Genomic DNA, 25,144 nt, shown 5'->3' on the forward strand with positions numbered 1-25,144 from the left:
GAATTTTCATTTTTGGGTGAACTAACCCTTTAAAGGCCCATAAGTTTCTAAATGACTTGAACTATGGCTCATCCGATTTAGATTTTAGACCAGAGTCTGTTTTAGTCTCTCTTTAGAAGCTGCTTAGCTGCAAAGGTGTTAAATGACTGTAGCGCTGCAACACTTGGACAGAGCACGCAGCAATCCTGTTCTCTTCCTATTAAGCAGTGGTTAATTTTCCTGCGTGCAGCGAATCGCGCTGAACCTCTGCTGTGGATCCTGTGGTGAGCATCAGGTCTGGTGTGGGTGGATGCCACTCTCTGAGCGACGTCTCCTTTCCTCCACACTCCACACCCACGCCGAGCACTCATCTCTGGGAACAAACGCTGCGATTCAGGCTCTGTAGTCGGGTCATGTTCTGTGTTTTACCGGAGCAGGATTCTCAGAATATCTGCCTGCTAATGTGCATGTTGAATGCATGATTCAACACACGCCTTTGATATTGCTGTATAATGTACAATACAGATTGTGTCAGTGTCGACCGCTGGGAATGGCGTCTTTGAGCAAGCAGATTTCCAGATTACATAAGGTGACTCCTGGAGACTACTGGCATCCGGAGGCTCAGGCTGATAAGAATATAACCTGGCATCTTTCTATCCGCTCAATCATTCATGACTTTAAAAAGCCGAACACGAAGCCTCGCCGTTCCCCCGCGACGCAGGGACTTAATCACAAATGCGCTCGCTGGCTTTACGGATGAGCCTTGCGCACAACATGTGGATTTTCTTACGCGGTTAAAGATTTCCAGCCAGTCCTTAATCCACAGATGACAAACTCTATCCCTCGATTCAAAAAAACACTGGCTGTAAATACAGCGCATAACAATCAGAGAGAAAATCTACAGAATAGTAGGGTTGGATCCACACCACAATGTTGGCTTTGGTACCATACCACAAACTAAACACAACAGCCTAAGAAAACCTACTAACAGTAAGTTTAACAGTAAGTTTAACATCATGACTGACGCTAACTAACATCAACACATACAGAAATGCAGGGACAAACAGTGTGCATTATGGCTTTTTTCAAGGTTGACAAATTACAAAAATGACAGATAACGTTTGTGTAGAAGCTTGACATGATGAACAGATTTCATGTAGACTTTCATTTACATACATTCATCAACACACACTTCAGTTGTGGTAAACGGAAGCTGAAGCATTTACATGAGAGCCAATGAGGTTCATTCTCGTGTTACGCAGCACGTTTGAGCTTCAGCGAGAGCCAATGAGGTTCATTCTCGTGTTACGCAGCACATTTGAGCATCAGAAGGAACCAATGATGTTCACTCTCGTGTTACTCAGCACGTTTGAGCTTCAGCAAGAGCCAATGAGGTTCATTCTCGTGTTACACAGCACGTTTGAGCTTCAGCAAGAGCCAATGAGGTTCATTCTCGTGTTACACAGCACGTTTGAGCTTCAGCAAGAGCCAATGAGGTTCATTCTCGTGTTACACAGCACGTTTGAGCTTCAGCAAGAGCCAATGAGGTTCATTCTCGTGTTACACAGCACGTTTGAGCTTCAGCAAGAGCCAATGAGGTTCATTCTCGTGTTACACAGCACGTTTGAGCTTCTGAAGGAACCAATGAGGTTCATTCTCGTGTTACACAGCACGTTTGAGCTTCAGCAAGAGCCAATGAGGTTCATTCTCGTGTTACACAGCACGTTTGAGCTTCAGCAAGAGCCAATGAGGTTCATTCTCGTGTTACGCAGCACGTTTGAGCTTCAGCAAGAGCCAATGAGGTTCATTCTCGTGTTACACAGCACGTTTGAGCTTCAGCAAGAGCCAATGAGGTTCATTCTCGTGTTACACAGCACATTTGAGCATCAGAAGGAACCAATGAGGTTCACTCTCGTGTTACGCAGCACGTTTGAGCTTCAGCAAGAGCCAATGAGGTTCATTCTCGTGTTACGCAGCACGTTTGAGCTTCAGCGAGAGCCAATGAGGTTCATTCTCGTGTTACGCATCACGTTTGAGCTTCAGCGAGAGGCAATGAGGTCATTCTCGTGTTATGCAGCACCTTTGAGCTTCTGAAGGAACCAATGAGGTTCATTCTTGTGTTAGGCAGCACGTTTGAGCTTCTGAAGGAACCAATGAGGTTCATTCTTGTGTTACGCATCACGTTTGAGCTTCAGCGAGAGCCAATGAGGTTCATTCTCGTGTTACGCATCACGTTTGAGCTTCAGCGAGAGGCAATGAGGTCATTCTCGTGTTATGCAGCACCTTTGAGCTTCTGAAGGAACCAATGAGGTTCATTCTTGTGTTAGGCAGCACCTTTGAGCTTCTGAAGGAACCAATGGGGTTCATTCTTGTGTTACGCAGCACGTTTGAGCTTCTGAAGGAACCAATGGGGTTCATTCTTGTGTAACGCAGCACGTTTGAGCTTCTGAAGGAACCAATGGGGTTCATTCTTGTGTTACGCAGCACGTTTGAGCTTCTGAAGGAACCAATGGGGTTCATTCTTGTGTTACGCAGCACGTTTGAGCTTCTGAAGGAACCAATGGGGTTCATTCTTGTGTAACGCAGCACGTTTGAGCTTCTGAAGGAACCAATGGGGTTCATTCTTGTGTTACGCAGCACGTTTGAGCTTCTGAAGGAACCAATGGGGTTCATTCTTGTGTAACGCAGCACGTTTGAGCTTCTGAAGGAACCAATGGGGTTCATTCTTGTGTTACGCAGCACGTTTGAGCTTCTGAAGGAACCAATGGGGTTCATTCTTGTGTTACGCAGCACGTTTGAGCTTCTGAAGGAACCAATGAGGTTCATTCTTGTGTTACGCAGCACGTTTGAGCTTCTGAAGGAACCAATGGGGTTCATTCTTGTGTAACGCAGCACGTTTGAGCTTCTGAAGGAACCAATGGGGTTCATTCTTGTGTTACGCAGCACGTTTGAGCTTCTGAAGGAACCAATGGGGTTCATTCTTGTGTTACGCAGCACGTTTGAGCTTCTGAAGGAACCAATGGGGTTCATTCTTGTGTAACGCAGCACGTTTGAGCTTCTGAAGGAACCAATGGGGTTCATTCTTGTGTTACGCAGCACGTTTGAGCTTCTGAAGGAACCAATGGGGTTCATTCTTGTGTTACGTAGCACGTTTGAGCTTCTGAAGGAACCAATGGGGTTCATTCTTGTGTAACGCAGCACGTTTGAGCTTCTGAAGGAACCAATGGGGTTCATTCTTGTGTTACGCAGCACGTTTGAGCTTCTGAAGGAACCAATGGGGTTCATTCTTGTGTTACGCAGCACGTTTGAGCTTCTGAAGGAACCAATGGGGTTCATTCTTGTGTTACGCAGCACGTTTGAGCTTCTGAAGGAACCAATGGGGTTCATTCTTGTGTTACGCAGCACGTTTGAGCTTCTGAAGGAACCAATGGGGTTCATTCTTGTGTAACGCAGCACGTTTGAGCTTCTGAAGGAACCAATGGGGTTCATTCTTGTGTTACGCAGCACGTTTGAGCTTCTGAAGGAACCAATGGGGTTCATTCTTGTGTTACGCAGCACGTTTGAGCTTCTGAAGGAACCAATGGGGTTCATTCTTGTGTAACGCAGCACGTTTGAGCTTCTGAAGGAACCAATGGGGTTCATTCTTGTGTTACGCAGCACGTTTGAGCTTCTGAAGGAACCAATGGGGTTCATTCTTGTGTTACGCAGCACGTTTGAGCTTCTGAAGGAACCAATGGGGTTCATTCTTGTGTAACGCAGCACGTTTGAGCTTCTGAAGGAACCAATGGGGTTCATTCTTGTGTTACGCAGCACGTTTGAGCTTCTGAAGGAACCAATGGGGTTCATTCTTGTGTTACGCAGCACGTTTGAGCTTCTGAAGGAACCAATGGGGTTCATTCTTGTGTTACGCAGCACATTTGAGCTTCTGAAGGAACCAATGGGGTTCATTCTTGTGTTACGCAGCACGTTTGAGCTTCTGAAGGAACCAATGGGGTTCATTCTCGTGTAACGCAGCACGTTTGAGCTTCTGAAGGAACCAATGGGGTTCATTCTTGTGTTACGCAGCACGTTTGAGCTTCTGAAGGAACCAATGGGGTTCATTCTCGTGTAACGCAGCACGTTTGAGCTTCTGAAGGAACCAATGGGGTTCATTCTTGTGTTACGCAGCACGTTTGAGCTTCTGAAGGAACCAATGGGGTTCATTCTTGTGTTACGCAGCACGTTTGAGCTTCTGAAGGAACCAATGGGGTTCATTCTTGTGTTACGCAGCACGTTTGAGCTTCTGAAGGAACCAATGGGGTTCATTCTTGTGTAACGCAGCACGTTTGAGCTTCTGAAGGAACCAATGGGGTTCATTCTTGTGTTACGCAGCACGTTTGAGCTTCTGAAGGAACCAATGGGGTTCATTCTTGTGTTACGCAGCACGTTTGAGCTTCTGAAGGAACCAATGGGGTTCATTCTTGTGTTACGCAGCACGTTTGAGCTTCTGAAGGAACCAATGGGGTTCATTCTTGTGTTACGCAGCACGTTTGAGCTTACCCTTTAAGGTTGAAAATAAAAATAATAAAAAAGAATCTATTCATACAAGTCCTTTGTTCAACAATCAGACAATGTGACTTGCATAGTGTTTGTAGTTGCATTTGTATGCGAGTCACATTTACAACCATTTTCAACACATGACGCAAAAGGCATGTCAAAGGTGTATTTTTAATTTGCCAAAGACTTGATTAATCAATCACTGCCATCCACGAAGACCTTCAAGGAGTTTGCAAAACAGCCAATATCTTACAGATACAGATTCAAAATTGCTTCTGGAGTAAAATAATGATCGGTTAGCGAGGGAAAACGTAATACAGCGTAATGATACAGCCATAATTACGCTTTTGTGCCAAATTTGGACCACATGCACACTTTATAATTAAAGCATGACAACCACTCCTCAAGTTCAGGTTGTCAATCAGCCTCTGTTGAATTGCTTGCTAATGGAATTCATTTGCATGTTGCGAGCAGACGAATATTTAAATAATGAGTTGGCGCTACTCAAATATGTCATTTCCTCTCAGACATCTGTATGCAACAGACTCCAACCATATATATTAGTCTGGGAGCACAAAAGGTTTCACGAGCGGTTTCAGCATGAGCGGCCACATCCATTATGATCATTGCGAGACCACATTTCCATAGTGAAAAGCGCAACAACCATTTAGTTACGTAACGGTCTTGTACCACCGGAATGGAAATTCACTAACTACTCTGCTAGTTTTCACTGTTAAAATAACTCGAGGGTTTCTCCACACAAACTTAACACGAGAGCTTCGCCGGCTATATGCACTGTTTATTTTGGACAGACTTCATTTTAGAAATTCAACAACCAGTTAGACACATATTTTCACCCATAATCTATTTCTCTCTTCTACTAAACATAAACTACTAAGCACTACTAAACAACTTACTTGCATTACATGACTAAACACAGCTGTTTTCTAGCCGTGCTTAATGTTCATCTTACCCTGCTTGTTTTTTAAGAATAAATCAAAGCATTTACACACAGAAAAATAGGGTGTCAGAATTGAACCTTTAGGGGTACAACAGCTTGTCGCTGGGGCAGTACCCTTAAAAGGACATCTTTGTACCTTTTTTACTCCTAAAAGGTGCATATTAGTACCTTTGAGTACAAATGCATACCTTAAGGTACTACTATGAACCTTTTTGTGGTAAAAATGGTACAAAAGATGTCCTTTTAAGGGTACTGCCCCAGCGACAAGCTGTTGTACCCCTAAATGTTCAATTCTGACACCCTATTTTTCTGTGTGTATCGTTTTCCCACAAAAAAACTATAGCATATAAAGCAAGGATCATCCAGTGAGAGCATCATATCTCACAGTTTTATGTAGATTTATGTACATTTCAATGTCACCCAACAACAAGAGAGCTAGTAGTGTGGCACTGCAGATCATAATTTCCCTAGTAATATCTTTAACCATTACAAAGGAAAGCAAGATGAATGAAAAACTGAAGATAAATGCTTAAAATCACAGTATCAACCATTCAGACTGAATAAGACAAATACTCCAATCCTACAAGTAAACAATAAAGTTACCATATCCGCAAACAATTAAAACATATTGTGTGATATATATATATATATGTGAATCTTCTAAAGATATTTTAAACCCAATTTATTTATTATTATTACATATTTAATGTTATCATATTATAGTATAATATTAAATATAATTAGCACAACATTTTAAGTATTTTTTAATTCAAAAAGCAAATCAATTATAGCTGTAACTTGTAAAATCATATAAACATGCATTATACTGTTTACAGTCACATTTTGGGAGTTATTAGGAGCGTTTCAGTCATATATTTAGTTTCAAAGACATGAAGAAGTCTTAAAATAGTATGAAATACGTACATATTACGCACATGCTGTACACTGGGTATGTGAATGTGTGTCCGTTCTGTGACGGAAGATGGAGGACAGGAAAGGCATATTGACTGGTCTTCCTCTATTACCCCAGCAGTAACTCATGAGCACTGACTCCCAGCGATGAAAAGAACTGGCTCGCGGGGTCGAAACGGGCTCGGGATGGTGAAAGAATGAGGCCGCTCAGCGTGATGGAGAGTGAGAGCTCATCTGTGCAGCATAATTGTGTGCTGCTGACTGCCATGTGCTGGGCTCCGAGTGTGACATTGTGCTGTGCGCCGCAAAAAAACAGCCCATTGTGCACCGCTACACAAGGTTGCCATACACATGCAACGGCCTTGTCAGGATCTGCCACTATCAAAAAGTATTATTATGTAAGTCATTCACCGCCTGCTAGCAGGGTCATAAACCGTTAACATGACACGTCCATTAAGACAAAACCCTAGAGCAAGACTATGTGCAACATACGTCCAGCCGGTATGATTCTGAAAACATGGCCTCCGTTTCCTTGCTCGAGGGTCTGAAGTGAGTAATTTTAAGCTCATTGGCCACAGCTCTGCTGGATTCATGGAGGTTTGGCCGCATGTTTTTTTTTTTTTTTGCTTTACAGATTGGATGGGATTAGATGAATGAATGCTTGAAGGTACATAAACCCTAATTGGACGAGTGGAGCGTTTGGTTCTATTATGATTTCTTCACAGTATACAAGGTATTCCTGGATGAATCAGTGTTTTTATTTTTATTTTTATTCAAATGTAAATGATTCAATGACTCAATCAAAAAAGACAATCAAAAAGACAAAAAAAATGTCACGTAAATAACTTAAATCTTTTTTTATTCTTGAATGAATCAGTTGAGTGAATAATTCAATCTTTTGAATTAATCGTGGGTGGATTATTCAAAAGACTCACTCAAGAAGACAATCACTTGTTCCATTCATGAATTAATTATCGTTGGAAAATATTGATTGATTAAGTAAATGATTCAAAAGACTCATTAAAACAATCACTTGTTCAATTTGTGAATGAATCAGTGTTGTTGAACAAAAATGTGTTTTTGTGAAACCAAGTGTAACCCAGATCCTGGGTCAGATGTGACAACCCAGTGTTTGGGTAGTTTTTGTGTTACACAGATCCTGAGACAGGCGTAACAACCCAGTGTTTGGGTAGTTTTTGTGTTACACAGATCCTGGGTCAGACGTAACAACCCAGTGTTTGGGTAGTTTTTGTGTTACACAGATCCTGAGACAGGCGTAACAACCCAGTGTTTGGGTAGTTTTTGTGTTACACAGATCCTGGGTCAGACGTAACAACCCAGTGTTTGGGTAGTTTTTGTGTAACCCAGAGCCTGGGTCAGACGTAACAACCAAGTGTTTGGGTAGTTTTGTGTTATCCAAATCCTGGGTCAGACGTAACAACCCAGTGTTTGGGTAGTTTTTGTGCAACCCAGAGCCTGGGTCAGACGTAACAACCAAGTGTTTGGGTAGTTTTGTGTAAGCTAAATCCTGGGTCAGACGTAACAACCCAGTGTTTGGGTAGTTTTTGTGTAACCCAGATCCTGGGTCAGACGTAACAACCCAGTGTTTGGGTAGTTTTGTGTTATCCAAATCCTGGGTCAGACGTAACAACCCAGTGTTTGGGTAGTTTTTGTGCAACCCAGAGCCTGGGTCAGACGTAACAACCAAGTGTTTGGGTAGTTTTGTGTAAGCTAAATCCTGGGTCAGACGTAACAACCCAGTGTTTGGGTAGTTTTTGTGTAACCCAGATCCTGGGTCAGACGTAACAACCCAGTGTTTGGGTAGTTTTGTGTTATCCAAATCCTGGGTCAGACGTAACAACCCAGTGTTTGGGTAGTTTTGTGTAAGCTAAATCCTGGGTCAGACGTAACAACCCAGTGTTTGGGTAGTTTTTGTGTAACCCAGATCCTGGGTCAGACGTAACAACCCAGTGTTTGGGTAGTTTTGTGTTATCCAAATCCTGGGTCAGACGTAACAACCCAGTGTTTGGGTAGTTTTTGTGCAACCCAGAGCCTGGGTCAGACGTAACAACCAAGTGTTTGGGTAGTTTTGTGTAAGCTAAATCCTGGGTCAGACGTAACAACCCAGTGTTTGGGTAGTTTTTGTGTAACCCAGATCCTGGGTCAGACGTAACAACCCAGTGTTTGGGTAGTTTTGTGTTATCCAAATCCTGGGTCAGACGTAACAACCCAGTGTTTGGGTAGTTTTTGTGCAACCCAGAGCCTGGGTCAGACGTAACAACCAAGTGTTTGGGTAGTTTTGTGTAAGCCAAATCCTGGGTCAGACGTAACAACCCAGTGTTTGGGTAGTTTTTGTGTTCTGTAGGTTTTTTTTTTTTTGCATGATGGAAACACCTGATGTCTTACATAGAATTTTATAATTTTATTTCAAATAATACATAATTTAAATACTTATGATGTTAAAATATGTCCTCAGAACTGTAAAACTGATTGTTTATAGACAGGTTATGGAGTCAGTCACAGCATATTTCGGCTACGAATGAAACGCAGGGATGTGGTCTGAAGTTGGAAGTTTCCCCGCTTAACACAATACAAGCTCCGGCACGAGATCAGAGACTGCTCGATTACACTTCGATTACTTCTAAATGTTTAATATTTACTTCTAATATTTGTTTAAAAAGCTTAAATGTCGGCAATATGTATTTAAAAAAATATATAAAATATGCTATACTGTAAAATATCATCGAAAACAAAGGAATTATCATGCAAGCAGGTGGTTGTGTCAAGTATATATATTTTTTAAGTTCAGAGGATTTAAGTTAATCCATAAACATTAATTTATGTATGAAGTTAAAAAAGCTAGTGTTTTAGGAACAATTGATCAACTATGCTGGGTTAAATAAACAAACCAATTTGCTGGGTAAAATTAACCCAACATGTGTTCTGTCCTATATTTGCCCAGCCCTTCGGTTGAAAACAACCCAATTTGTTGAGTTGGTTTAACCCAGTGTTTTTTAGAGCGTAGTTTTAAAAGATAAAAGTGAATCTATGCATCACATTACAATATAAAAACACTTTTATATTAAATTATTAGTGTTTTTAAAGACTAAGTGAGTATTAAATTAGATAAAGGACCATCAAGGATATGCTCATCCAGGAACATGTCCTACTGCACATCACATTAAGATATTGGCATTACGGCATATTAGACTTTTATTCTCCACTTTACACTTAGTTTGATTGCACTATGTAGACATGTGGTGGTGTTTTATGAGCAATTCACACTTAATTCGGCTTCTGAGATGAACCAAAAGTCACCCTCAGGGACCAATAAACTATGTCTATGCAGCTAAAAAAGAAAATCCATCCATTTATACTACAGACACGTCTAGCATAGAAAATAAAAGTCTGAGGAATCCATCAGAACGCCGGCTGGTAACTCAATGACTGCTCCAGAGATCAGGATTAAGACGTGTTTTTTCAGCACTAATTAAACATGGGGAAAATCAACAGCTTCTGGTTGTGCTCTCCTAGTAATTTGGGGAAAGAAGGGAAGGAAAATCAGAAGGGTTTTCGCATAGTTGATACGAGCAAGGCCTGAGAGATTAGAGAGACAGATTGGCGAAGGGCGCCTCGCCAGAGCTGCTGATAAAATGCCTCCACTAGTTGCGAGATGAAAGGTGCCGAGATGGAACAGCCTTGCAAAGTGGGGACAAGACTCAGATCAAGCCTGTGGAACGAAACCTCGACATTTCTGACTACCTGTGATGTGTAATGTGTACCGAGTGGCACTGATACCCAACGGCGTAAAAAGAGGGGTGACAAAACTGGTGCATGTTCTTTGTCAGGCGTGCATCAATCACGGCTTAAAAGGAAACGTGAATTATTGATGCATCACATTGATCCCGTCGCGTTACCAAATCCGTCAGCATGACACCAATTACCGTCTCAAGATCTGAACTGCTGCAAAAAGAAATGCATATCCTAACGTCACCTTGGTTTGAGTGGTGAAGCAGCATTTATGGATGGAGAAAGTAAACGTGACATAAAGCTTCTGTAACATTTTCTCCCTCAATGAATCTCTGTTGTTGCACCACCAGGCAATAAAAGTCGGTTTGCTGCAATAAGCGATTATATAAAAGGCCATCTAGATTTGTATCAGTGTGCAATTCATGAGGCTTGGCATTGTAATATCCTCACTGCTGAAAAAAATGATCCACAGCGCCATGATATTAATAACACGCTCGGCCAATATTAGCAATTATATCTTGATGGATGAGTGTGTTATTGTAGGAGGCGACTGGGACCGATGTGCCGGCAGAAGCCGAAAATCAAAAAGACCCAAAGTGTTGAAGGCCCACAGAACATTTCCCTCACTTTATGTAAATCCTTCCAGACACGCGGCATCTCCCTCAACGACTCAATTAAAACGGGCGCGATTTTAAACGATGTTTCTGTTAAGGCGATGCTGCTCGATGCCTTTGTTGTTGGTGAGGGAAGCGCTGTTCTCCCTCAGGCTCTGGGGAAATATCTGAACTCTGCGTGAGTTTTGTCTCTGTTTTTTCCCCCTTCATCAGCGATAAAAGCACAAAGCAAGAATTCAGTTGAGGATTGCGATGCAAGCGCTAACGCTTCGCAGTTGCGTACAGGCTCACCTTAGTTGGCTGTTGACCTCTCCTCCCTCACTCTACGTCCCTCTGAGGCTTTCAGGCAGTCTGACAGGGGTGCGAATGGCTACATACCACCACTAACCCGCTAAAAACCCTCTGACAGAGTGGAGAATATGGACGGGGTAAGCTGAGAAATGAAAGAAATGAAGGGAGCTTTGAAAGGCCCACGTTACGCTGAGTCTGGCGTCCCTCTGGATCATGGAAGGGAGGCCGGTGGATGTTTCAGTTTATTTAAAGACTGTTAAAAGACATGCACACTTATAAAAAAAAACACCTGGGAGATCAAATTCAATGAAAAGGCTTTTTCATTTGCATGATGGGGCCAGGGTTGTTTTAAACTCCAGTTCAGCTTGTATGGATGGACTTATGGAGAGAAAAAAGACAAATGGACAGATGGACGGATGTATGGATGGATGATGATAATAGAAGGATGGAGAGAAAAACAAAGACAGCTGGACAGATGGATGGATGGAATGACAGCAAAAGATGTTAAACGAATGAATAGACAGACAGTCGGGATGGACGGACGGGCGAATGTATAAGTAGACAGACGGATGAATGGATAGATGTACAGATAGATGGACATATGGATGCATGGAGAGAACACCAGAGACAGATGATAGATGGATGGAGAGAAAAACAAAGATGGATGGATGGATGTATAGACAGAGAGACAGATAGACAGATGTATGGATAGATGGACAAATGGATGGATGGAATAACAGGTAGAGATGGGTGGTTAAACGTATAATAGACACAGTCGGGATGTATGAATGAATAGACAGACAAACAGACGGACGGACGGACTGAGGGATGGAGAGACAGATGATGGACTGATGGACGGATAGATAGATGGCTGGATGGATGGACAGTCGGATGGATGGAAGTATGGCTGGACAGACAGACGGAGAGACGGATGATGGATGGATAGATAGATGGAAGTATGGCTGGACAGACAGACGGACGGACGGAGAGACGGATGATGGACGGATAGATAGATCGCTGGACGGATGGACAGTCGGATGAATGGAAGTATGGCTGGACAGACAGACGGATGAACGGAGAGATGGATGATGGACTGATGGACGGATAGATAAATGGCTGGATGGCTGGACAGACAGACGGATCGATTCCTGAATTGTGCTTAACCTTGAATGGCACAGAAATATAAAATGTTTTGTGTGGCGGCGGCGTTTTGAATGATTGTGATTTATTGGTCACAGGACGTCCTGTAATCATGTAAGCTGCAGTCTGGAGCTGTCAACGGTGAAAACTCACAAAAATTCAGCTCACAGAAACGCCGCTTCGCTTCAAGCGTAAAACAGTCACTGGGCACGTTAAAGTTTTCGCAAGAGCGAACGCAGCGATTGCTGCAGCTCGGACGAATCCTGCCCGACAGCAGAGAAAACACTGCTCAAATCACTCTCGGGCTGTTCAGGGAAATATGGCCTCCTTCGGCTCAGTCAACCACATCACATTTTTAAACCATAATTTAGGGTAAGATCATTATTCCTTCACACAAGCAGCTCCTCACTGACTGGGACTTACTAGAACTGTGTCCTGGAGGACAAAATATTGATTTATAATGTCACTCAGTCATGTTTTCTGACAACATAATTCTTCTAAAACATCTCTTACAGGCAGAGAAGAAATGAAAAGAACAGCAATTATTTTTAGTCATAGATATGTGTTATATTATAAAACATAACCCATCCTGCATTAAACATGAAAATGCAACTAGAAAGTTTAAAAAAAATTTTTTTACTTTTTTCTTTAGGAAAAATTAACTTAAAATTAAATTAAATTAATGTGGTTCAGATAACATGATGTTTTGAGTTTCTGTTAATCTCCATTGTATTATCTCAAAAATTTTATTGCAATGAACTCAAAATTGGGCCAAATTATTTTTTTCAGTTTAACCAACATTACTTTTTTACAGTGCAGTAATTTTCTGGCAGCCCTAAAACATTTCGATTAAATAAAAAGCAAATCAAACTCCACTAGAAAGCTCCGGAAATGCTAAAAATAAATAAATAAATAAAATAAAAACAACAACTGCATTGAGAATGATTTTTAAATTCCAATCCAACTTCTGAAATTAATTAATATAATAGAAATTACATACAATTAATATATTACAATATAAATTCTGAAACGTATTTTGAAAGCAAAAATAAATATTATATAATATAACATTACACAATAAAGTAAGTTTATCAAGATTCATTTTTAATGTTTACTTTGAAAGCGAATAAAAAATAAATGAAAATATAAAATGAAAATAAATAAAAAGTAAAAACTATAATAACAATGAATACATTTTAAATAAATTAAATAAATAGCAATAGAAAACAGAAAATTAACTCAAACCTAAATTAAAATATATATTTATGTTCTATGTATATTATTTTATATTGATACTGAGGTGAAACTGTATCCGCTTGTTAAGTCGTGACGTAAGGAACGCCATTTCTGGGTCCAAGCCTCAACTCGTTTCACTTGAGAATGCCATTGACGCCCGTTTATGAGCGATATTTTTTTCATATTAAACATCAAACATTTAAAAAAGTTAAACATTTTAAAAACGTACAGTCTACACAACAGTCTCTATGGCAGCGTTTCTCAAAGTGTGGGGCGCGCCCCACTGGTGGGGAATAGAGACATGACAAGTGGGGCGCGACAAACAGGAGGAAATGTGTTAATTTTTTGTGCCCATCTCTATTAACCTTTTGAGCGGTCCCACATGGGATTTTTATGTCTATGCCCCTGAGAGTACGGACCCACATATGGGATTTAGAATGTTCAATGACGTGACATCACTGCCAGAATTAAACGGTGGGACGCGCTTCGGCTGGCACTGAGCCAAATGCGGACGCGCTCAGCACTTGACATACATCATGCAGTTTTCAACCACTTACTGTTTATTTTAGGTTTAATTTAATAGGTAACATTTAAATACACAAGTACAAGTAAAACAATACATTTAATGTTAGAGTTTGTAATACACACTAGTGGCTATGGAAGCAGCAATAACAATCCATTCAAATATAATTGGCTGACATGTTTTATTCATATCAGATACACATAGTGTAAGTAACTATAAAGTTTGCTCGATTCTTCTCCCAGTTCACCGGTCACTTATTCCAGGAGAAGCTGATGAATATATGTGCGGTAAATCCAATTGACAGGACTCTGAACTGCAGTGCATTTGTTCAAACGGTTCAATAACGTAATAAAAGCGATACATCTGTCATACAGCGCTTTTTTGGTTGTGGTGAGTCACGTGATAAACATGACGCATTGCCATAGAAACATTAAGGTGAAACGTTCTAAAATAACGTTGCCTTAAAATAAAACTCACACTCTAGTCAGCTGACACTTTTAGTCAGCTAAAATATTTTGACTGTACGCATGAAAGGTTTAAATGTGATGGTAATAAAATAAATGTTAACAGGCAAACTTAAAAGCCTAGATAATTACCATTTTGTTGGGGTGATTGGGGACAGGTGGGGCTCGGAGCCCTTCCCTACCTCCAAAGTGGGGAATGGCAGAAAAAGTTTGAGAAACACTGCTCTATGGTCACAGCGTTACAGACATTAATATTTTAACGATTTATAAAAGATGAATCTGTCTGGCCATCTAGAATTTTGGCATGGAGAAAAAAGTTATGATTATAACTTTTTTGTACACCACATTGTGTGTGTATATTAGCACCGTTTGTTGTTTTTCTTGTGGTATACGATAGAGCGCTTGGACCGAAGCACTGCCGCGTGACGTCCGCCTTAACAACCGGATAGCCAATTTCATTGTTACATTGTGAACCTTTTATAGTTGTTTTTAAATATTTTTATAATGACACTATGTAAAATTGTATTCCCTTTATTTGTTTTAATGCTTGTGTGAGTTGCGTTCCATGTATGAAAAGTGCTATACAAATAAATGTTTATTATTATTATTATTAATATTATTATAACAGCCCTGGAGCACTGCCATGTTTTCACCCTATAGTTTGGGATGGGCATCATCAATAACTCTCTAAAACCATCACCTTCTAACTTCTAAATATGTCATTATTAAAATGATGGACAAAATACTAGGTTCTAGTTTTCAACCCCCAATTTGGTGCATGCATCACCTCGCCACAAAATCCAAGACCACAAGAATAACAGACCTTATATTTCTGGCCCGAACTTTTCTAACTCCAGAGCAAACAGCAGTTTAGTGTGAGCCTCCAGAGACAGAATGAGCTCAGCGTCTCCGCCGCCACACCTGTGTGGATCTGACAAGGCATCTCATTAACCGTCTCAACCGCGCTCGCAGCCGCACATGCTAATCACTTTACAAAGGAGTGGGCTGCTCACCGTCAAACGAGAAGACTACCACTTATTTCCTCCTCATATTTTCCTTTGTGCACCGGGTTGCAAGATGTTATAATTAGTCAGATTTAGGGAAACAGGCAAAAAGAAGCAGGCGCTAAAAGCCTAAAAACAATCCCTCTGGCTGTATAACGTGCAGTGAATATCTCACTCCCGCACCTTCTGGAAGCGATCGGCGCGATGGGAGATTTCCTCTGGGAAGAGAGAGAGAGGAAGATGGAGTGCTGGACTGGAATCTGATAGCCGCTCTCAGATGTTATATAACGGTAAACTGCAAACCTCACGTGCCTGCGACTTTAAGGACGTGTTTACATGCTTGTGTGAGGATGCAGTCATGCATGGAGCGCTTCTCACAGTCCCTGTGCATTTGTGTTTTAGTGTGAATGCTTGTTACTCTCGCTGAAGTCTGACTGTGAGTCACTGGTGAGCAGAATAATGGGTCTCCATACAGGCAAGAATCAGGGACCCTGAAGGGCTTTGCAAACTTACTGTAGAGAGATGCATGCTGGGAAACATGTCAATATGGCTATGTTCAGAATAGAATAGCTTATAGCCTTTATAATGTAATGTAATGTAATGTAATGTAATGTAATATAATTAATATAATATAATATAATATAATATATAATATAATTAATATAACATAATATAATATAAATAATATAATATAATATAATTAATATAATATAATATAATTAATATAACATAATATAATATAATTAATATAATATAATATAATATAATATAATATAATTAATTAATTAATATAATATAATATAATATAATATAATATAATTAATATAACATAATATAATATAATATAATATATAATATAAAAATAATATAAAACTGAGAAATATATTTTTATTTGTCATGAAAATGCATTTTGAATGAAAAAATAAATAAGTATAGTTATTTCATATAATACAATTAAAATAATAAAAACTGAGAAATATATTTGTCATAAAAATGTATTTTGATTGAATGCAAAAATAAATAATATAATATATAATTCATATAATATAATAAAATACAATATAATAACTGAGATATATTTGTATTTGTCAGGAAAATTTATTTTTAATGCAAAAATAGATAAATAAATATAATTATTTAATATAACACAATTAAAATAATGACTGAGAAATATATTTGTCATAAAAATGTATTTTGAACGCAAAAATAAATAAGATAACTAATATAATATAATAGAATAGAATAGAATATATAATAGAATAGAATATTCGTTTAATATAATAATAACTAATGAATAATAACAGATTATTTGTCATGAAAATCTATGTTTAATGAAAAAAAAATTATAAATATAAATATTATAATATAATTTAATATAATATAACAGAAATATATGTTTTATTTGTCATAAAAATGCATTTTGAATGTGATTAATATAATATAATATACATTAAAACACAAAATTCAACATAATTCATTACAATTCATCTTAATTTAGTTATACAAATATATATATAGTTTTATAATAATAATTTTAATTACTGATTTTGGCAGCCCAAAAAAATAAAAAAAAATAAAAAAAATAAAAAAAAATAAAGAAAGTCACAAATTGCAGCATATTGTTGCCAGGAAATAGAAGGTCATGTTCAGAGCATTGCATTCTGGGGAAAAAAAACCAAGCCCTGATTTGACAAACACATTAGATCATCCTGGCATTCTTTGCATAATTTGCATACTGGGTAGAGTGCATTAACTACAGGCGAAACTGAAGTGTGTCAGTGTGAAGTATGCTCTTCTGTTTCTGAACACAGTCCTCATCCCAGGGTTCGTGGATCTTTCTCTCGGGATCCAGAAATCGTGTGAAATTTCAAAAGCGGTTCTTAAAAAGCGATAGAAGAACTTTTGAATAAAAAAAAAAATCTCCTTTGCACGCATCTATCCGAGTAATCCATAAGCCTGTGAAAGTCCTACATCAATCCATCAGTCATGAAAGCACGTCAGTACTTCTCTCCTCCTCAGAGTCTCACTTATGGATATATACAGTACAGTGAACACACACACACACACACACACACACACACACACACACACACACACACACACACACACACACACACACACACACACACAGAGGGACATTTTACATCCACAGTGACCAAAGATCATTATCCTCTTTCCAAAAGCCTGGCTATGCAGAAACACACAGAGCTTTTCCCTATCAATGTCAAAATACAGCGTGCAAAATATGATGCCAACAACAATAAACAACAACAATGCTTTTGTGAATTGGATTCTGATGACACACAGGTAAAGACATGCACATTTTTATATGCAAACACACTTACCGCAGGTGAGAGATTCATGATAAATCCGGCAGAGATTGGTGCGACTTGCACAAACGCTAGTGTGTGTGTGTGTATGAGAGAGAGAGAGTGTGTGTGTGTATGTCTAAACTCCCTTCACTGGCTGTCTTCCATGACAAACTGCCAATAGTTCTGTTCCCTGACGTTTCTCCACGAGCAATGACAGCAGCGAGAGAGAGAGAGAGAGAGAGAGAGAGAGAGAGAGAGAGAGAGAGAGAGAGAGAGAGAGATGCTGCTTTCACACAGCTGCTGCAGCGGCTGATCTCTCTCTCTCTCTCTCTCTCTCTCTCTCTCTCTCTCTCTCCCTCTCTCTCTCTCTGGGATCTTACGGAGCATGCTCAGAACACGAGGTACAATTACATCAGGAACTTGTTTCATAGACACTATAAAGTAGGGATTAAAAATGACTTTAAGTGGCAAGTAATTAAGAAAAAAAAAATTGGCCGATAGATATATTGATAGACAGAACGATGGATGGATGGATAATACAGTTATGCCAAATGCATTAAGATACAAATCAACATGTCTTTATTTGGTTATGATTACTGTTACGGGCTGCGAGTATATCGGATGTTACGTTTTTTTTTTTTTTTGTCTGCCTTTCTTCTCTGTGGTTGTGCTGTCTTGCTCTCAGGTCTCTGCTGATTGGAGGAAGCGACTGTCACTCTTCATCAAAGTTCCGTCTCTGCAGCCAATCAAGTGCCGCCCTGGTGGATAAAGTCTTCCAGCGTGTCCTGATTAAGCAGTGTGTGTGTGTGTCAGGTGTTTCAGTTGGAGTGTCATTGTGAATATTTCGTAATCTTGTGTTAACTTGATTCTGTACTGTGAAATGTTGAGAGTTAAGAGTAATTTAGTAGCCTACTTTCTGGGGAAATAGAGAACAGGTAAGCAGGTCGCGTGATGTACATCTTGCCCGCAGTTATCAAATGTTAAACACATCAGGTAAGAGGTGAGCGCCCTCTTTGTATTTCTTTGTTCTTATTTAGAGTAGGTTTAGTTATGGCGTCGGATACGCCGAAGATTTTGGTTTTTCTTTTCACATTTTTTCTTTGGTTAGGAAGGTTAGAGGGTTTGGGGGAATTTAGTTTACGAACTATTTTTTGTTTTATTCTTTTATTTAATTTGGCGCCACCACGTTCCCTTTTCCCCATTAGTTTATTGTATTTCTTCTTTATATTTCCTTAAAGGGATAGTTCACTTTGAAATTAAGTTTTGATATGTTTTAGCTTACCTCATGGGGATCCGAGATGTAGGAGTATTTGTTTCCCCAGTAGTTTCAATTTTGATCATTTTAGGTCATACCGTTCTTGTCTGTGCCTCACATAATGCAGGTCTATGGTCACCACCTCAAAGAGCACACACAGAGAAGTCCACATTAAACAATCCCCCATCGTAAGTACACACTGATGGCTAAAAAGCCAGACTAAAGCCAGAACCAGCGAATGTCACAACAGGAAACACGCACGCGCGCCCTCGGATCAGTCGGACGTAGTGGTGTACAAGAGGTAAAAACGATATAAATACTGTTCGTTTTCTCACACAAACTGCTCGTTTCGTGTCTTAGGCCATCAGTGTGTACTTACGATGGGGGATTGTTTAATTTGGACTTCTCTGTGTGTGCTCTTTGAGGTGGTGACCATAGACCTGCATTATGTGAGGCACAGACAAGAACGGTTTGACCTAAAATGATCAAAATTGAAACTACTGGGGAAACAAATACTCCTACATCATGAGGTAAGCTAAAACATATCAAAATTGAATTTCAAAGTGAACTATCCCTTTAAATGCGCTGTATTATAGCGCATACACACTGATTAGTGGCTTCGGCTTTTAGTATTAATAAATCAATTGGCCTTATCAACTGTGTGTGGTCTCTTCTGCTGCCGGCTCCATTACAGCAATATTAACATCTAAATGTTACGTTCTGATCCTAGACCTTTAAAAGTTCGTAAAAATTACATATAGGTGAAAATACAACATTTTCAAATGTTGTCTCATTTCATAACTTCTGCACAAGAAAAAAATAAATTACATATATATATATATATATATAAAAATTAGGTTTTATATAAGTTATATATAGTTTATATAGGTTTTAGGATATATATATATACCACAGAATTAAACCATTTTTGTACAGTGTGCGACTCAGGCCCCGTCCACACGAAGCCAGCGCTTTCCTAATCCGATCTTTTTTTTTCCTCGTTTCAAGAAATATCTGCGTCCACACAAGATTACCGAAACTGACTAAAAATGATGTAGTTTGCATGCCAGGCCAGTGTGTGGCGCTGTAATTCTGCCACAGAAATACACTAAAAACGGAGAAGAAGAGTTGTGGCTAGCAGGGGTATAGCAGTGGTCGGAGGTGAGGCAAAATCTCACAATAAAATAACAATAAATACATTTGCTACTTAACAGATGTGTTTTATTAATGCCTACACCTACCCCAACCCAAAACACACCCTTACAATAATGCAGATACGGTAATTAAATGACGCGATATTGATGTGCTCATGCCCAGTCCCCGTAGTTGTATCCCTAAACTCCTTCACCGTGCCGGACGTAGTGTGATGACATCTCCGTTTCAGAAAATATACGGATTCGCTGTACACACGAAGACGGAATTTGATCGTTTTCAGATTTACCCACTTTGGGACCCGGTTTCGAAAAATATCGGATTCATGCTTCTAAAACGCCGGATCCGTGTGGACGAAACGCTGATACGGTACAAAATGTATACGTATACAGCTAAACGCGTCTCCGTGTGGACGGGGTGTCATATTCAGTGTTTTTTTGCAGTGGTGAACTTATGAAACGTCTCAGATTGACTATTGACCAGATTGAGAATTTACCAGCCTCTGTCACACCCTGTCATGAGCTCTGCTGTACTGAACACTGTGTCGTTATTTAAATCAGTGTGTGTATTTGCATGTGTGTGTGTGTGTGTGTGTGTGTGTGTGTGTGTGTGTGCGTGTGTGTGTGCGTGTGTGTGTTTGCGCTCGCGGGTCTGACCTGGCCTGCTCCAGTTCTGCTGGTCCCACAGCACTGGCCCTGGGCTCAGTATGGAGCCTGCAAGCTAAAGCTGAACCCTCTGAAACTAGGTCACAGATTGATGAGGCGACGGAACAAAACGCCAGCGAAAGCCAGAATCATGGGTACATTCTAGGAGAGCTCTCCAAACAAATGTGCCTTTATGGTGAAATTTGACATTCAGACTCGCTGTCAGTCAGCTGAGACGCTGGACTTTTTTACATTCAAGCGTTTAGAAAGAGGGTGATGACAACAGCGCCTCCTGTCTGCTGTTCAGCTGCATGACGGCGACCGCGAGCTGCAAACCCTCAGGCCTGTAACACAATCCATTAAAGGGATAGTTCACCCAAAAATGAAAATGTGGGTATTTTTCTATATCCACACTATATCCAACATCCTGGAACATGCTTCACTTTCGGTAAGGTTTCTGGTAAATTTCTCACACACACTGATCGTTTTGTGTCTTAAGATATCAGTGTGTGGTCGTGAGCCACAGGGCTCTTTGTGCATGTTGTCTAAGCATGTTTTTTTTTTTTTTGCTCTCCTCCTAGAATTGTTACCCATTCACATGATTATATGACTGACACACAGCAACGGTTGGAGTTAGAAATCTTCATTTGTGATATACTGAAGAAACAAACACACCTACATGTTGAATGCATTGTGGGGGGGGTAAGCAGATGAACATCACATTTTCATTTTTGGGTGAACTGTCCCTTTAAACCGCGTGCGAGATGATGAAGGATGTTGATTATTTGGTTATCGTTGTTCACCCTGTTAGTCCATATGGTGTGAGGCTGTGGTAGACTCGTTTTTTTCCCGCTGATGTGTGTTTAGCAAGCAGAGCGGACTTAAAAGAAATGACTTTTGGCTGAAATGGAAAGTTAAAATTGGGGACAAACAATGGCCCGAAACCAAACCTGCTCATTTAGACCTCTTTTGGAGAAAAAAGTGTGCCGCATATTATGGTTTTATTTATTTATTTGTTTATTTTTACACACACACACACACACACACACACACAGAGACATACACACAGACACACACACACATATATATTAAAATATAAAAATCAATAAATGTGTGTGTATATATATATAGCTGATTTAAATTATTACAATTATATAATTTTATATAAATAATTTTATAATTAGGTTGATATATATTAAAATAATAGAATTTATTTTAGATTAAAATAATAGAATTTAATTTAATATTTCATTTAATGTAAAATTTTATATAATATTAAACAATATTTAGAAATAAACTATTTTATATATAGATAAAAATATATTATATATAATATTATATATAGATAAAAATTCTTATATATCGTATATTTATAATTATAATAATTGACTATATATAGAGAGAGATAACAGTTGAGGTGTGTGTGTGTCTGTGTGTGTGTGTGTGTGTGTGTGTGTGTGTGTGTGTGTGTGTGTGTGTGTGTGTGTGTGTGTGTGTGTGTGTGTGTGTGTGTAGTATTTTTATTGTATAATAAAAACTATAAATTCATATAGAAAATAGTTTAAGTAAAACATACATATATACCTTATTTTAAATTAAATATTTGTATTATATATTATACATAAACTCAGTTGATTTTAGTTATTGGACTAAAATTATTATTTTATTTTAAGAATTTAATATTGTATTCATTTTTTATTTTATTTATTTTTATTTTAATATCATATTATGTTAAGCAATACTATAATTAAACAAATTTAGATAAGTTGTAATATAGCATATTTATTATAAGGTATTATGTAGAGAGAGATAACATTTGAGATAATAATAATAATAATTTTTTTTGACTATAAATAACTAATATAATTATGTCTTTTTAATTGATTTAGTCGTGTTAAATTGCTTGAACAGTGATATAGTATTTTGCTGATCCACAACAAAGACATTTTGCCATTATTAGTGTTGCCATAGAAACAGAAGCATTTCTGACTCTGCGGATGTGAAGCAGAGGAATCTCAGAGTTGTCATCTTGTAATTATGATAATCATTCCACATGAAACAGCAGCGCTACTTAAAAATACATAAATAGCATAACTGCTATTTTACAAACAAAATGATCAGCTATTGCCATATTACGAAAGTTGTCAGTGCATGTCTATTTGAGATTATTAACATCAACAAACATCTCCACGTGAGTCCGCCACTGCCTTCTCATCACAACACACACACACACACACACACACGCGCTCTGCTCTGTCTAATCATCTACAGCTCCATAACAAAAGTTTATAATCATTTGAAAATGATGGATAATGATTTTAACAACTATTTTGGTTCAGACTGATTCACTAATGAATAATGATTCACTGATTCATTATATAATCAATAAGATCTGACTTTTTGAGCGATGAATCCCCACAGTGACAACTCTAATTATTTGTGAGGGCTGGATAAGGATTTTTATCAACCACTTTGATTCAGACTGATTCGCTAATGAATCATTCAGATTCACTGATTCATTAGTAAATCATTCAGATTCACTGATCCATTAGTGAATCATTCAGATTCACTGATTCATTAGTGAATCATTCAGATTCACTGATTCATTAGTGAATCATTTAGATTCACTGATTCATTAGTGAATCATTCAGATTCACTGATTCATTAGTGAATCATTCAGATTCACTGATTCATTAGTGAATCATTCAGATTCACTGATTCATTAGTGAATCATTTAGATTCACTGATTCATTAGTGAATCATTCAGATTCACTGATTCATTAGTAAATCATTCAGATTCACTAATTCATTAGTGAATCATTCAGATTCACTGATTCATTAGTGAATCATTTAGATTCACTGATTCATTAGTGAATCATTCAGATTCACTGATTCATTAGTGAATCATTCAGATTCACTGATTCATTAGTAAATCATTCAGATTCACTAATTCATTAGTGAATCATTCAGATTCACTGATTCATTAGTGAATCATTCAGATTCACTGATTCATTAGTGAATCATTTAGATTCACTGATTCATTAGTGAATCATTCAGATTCACTGATTCATTAGTGAATCATTCAGATTCACAGAAAATAATGAAGAAGTGATGTTTCTATTCATTTGGGATTGCTGGATAAGGATTTCACCAAGCATTTTTATTAAGACTGATTCGCTAATGAATCATTTAGATTGAGTGCTGGATAAGACTTTTATGAAACATTTTGATTTAGACTGATTCGCAAATTTTACAAAATAACCGACTATTTGAGCAATGAATTCCTGCTGTGATGTTTCTATTCATTTGTGAGTGCTCGACAACGATTCACTGATTCACTCAGATTCATTTAAAAGAACCAATTTTTTTACATAGACAATGTTTCAATCATATAAATATATAAATAATCATAAATCATATAAATAAATATATAAAAAATGGAAGTCCGTGACGTCACCCATAGGTTTCTGAAGAGAGTTTTTGAAGCCTCAGACTCTGCCGTTGCCATCTTGGCAGCGCGTCATCGCACGTCACTCCCAGATAATCGAAAATGGGCAAAGAGGCGGGACGTGGGCGGAGCTTAGGTGACGTGATGACTAACAGACAGCAGACAAACGGCTATCCACCTGTCACTCAAAGTGGCCACGCCCTTAATTATGCAAAACTTTAAGGCTTTATATAATGTAAACGAATGAGTTATAAAAAAAGTCACCCCCCTCACAGTCGTCATGAAGGGCAAAATTAGCCGTATAGACCAAAACGACAATAACAGGCTGTAAACATGTTTTTTTCTGCTGTAAAGTTGAGCATTTTAACACGGGGCTCAATGCGATTATGCTCCATTTTGGAGATGAATTGCAGTTTAAGTCACTTCCGTATTGGCTTTAACAGAAACTGAGGGAGGTTGCCGCTTGGTTTCGATACATTTGTGATTGCTGGATAAGGATTTTTATCAACCATTCTGATTCAGACAGATTCGCTAATGAATCAGTCAAATTCATTTAAAAGAACTGACTTTTTGAGCAATAAATTCCCACCAAAACACTGATACATTTGTGAGTGCTGGATTTTTATAAACCATTTTGATTCAGACTGGTTTGCTTATGCCTCATTCAGATTTACTGAAAAGAACCAACTCAAAAAAACAGTTCATTGAACTGAACTCAAAAGAGCTGACAATTCATTCACAAAATGCTTGCAAGCACGTTTTACAAAAGCTCTTCAGAAAACAATATCTAGCTGATGAAATATGAGAGAAACCAGAAAATTGCCTATATATATATATATATATATATATATATATATATATATATATATATATATTAGGGCTGTAACGATACACCAAACCCACGATTCGGTTCGTATCACGAT

At 38.6% G+C, this 25,144-nt stretch overlaps 1 protein-coding gene across 25 annotated transcripts in view; it reads right to left on the reverse strand.

The window, feature by feature from the left end:
- The window catches only part of plekha5 (pleckstrin homology domain containing, family A member 5), a 205,660-nt gene that overhangs the window by 102,617 nt on the left and 77,899 nt on the right, over nt 1-25,144 (reverse strand). The window contains exon 1 of one of the 25 annotated variants that reach the window (XM_067426998.1): nt 17,756-17,902. The exons of the other annotated variants lie outside the window; for them this stretch is intronic. The gene's annotated coding sequence lies outside the window, so the exon portion shown is untranslated. Of the gene's footprint in view, nt 1-17,755; nt 17,903-25,144 lie in introns of those variants that run through there. 25 annotated transcript variants of the gene reach the window in all.

The sequence above is a fragment of the Pseudorasbora parva genome, chromosome 20, assembly GCF_024679245.1.
Source record: "Pseudorasbora parva isolate DD20220531a chromosome 20, ASM2467924v1, whole genome shotgun sequence".
In the NCBI taxonomy this organism is placed as follows: Eukaryota; Metazoa; Chordata; class Actinopteri; order Cypriniformes; family Gobionidae; genus Pseudorasbora; species Pseudorasbora parva.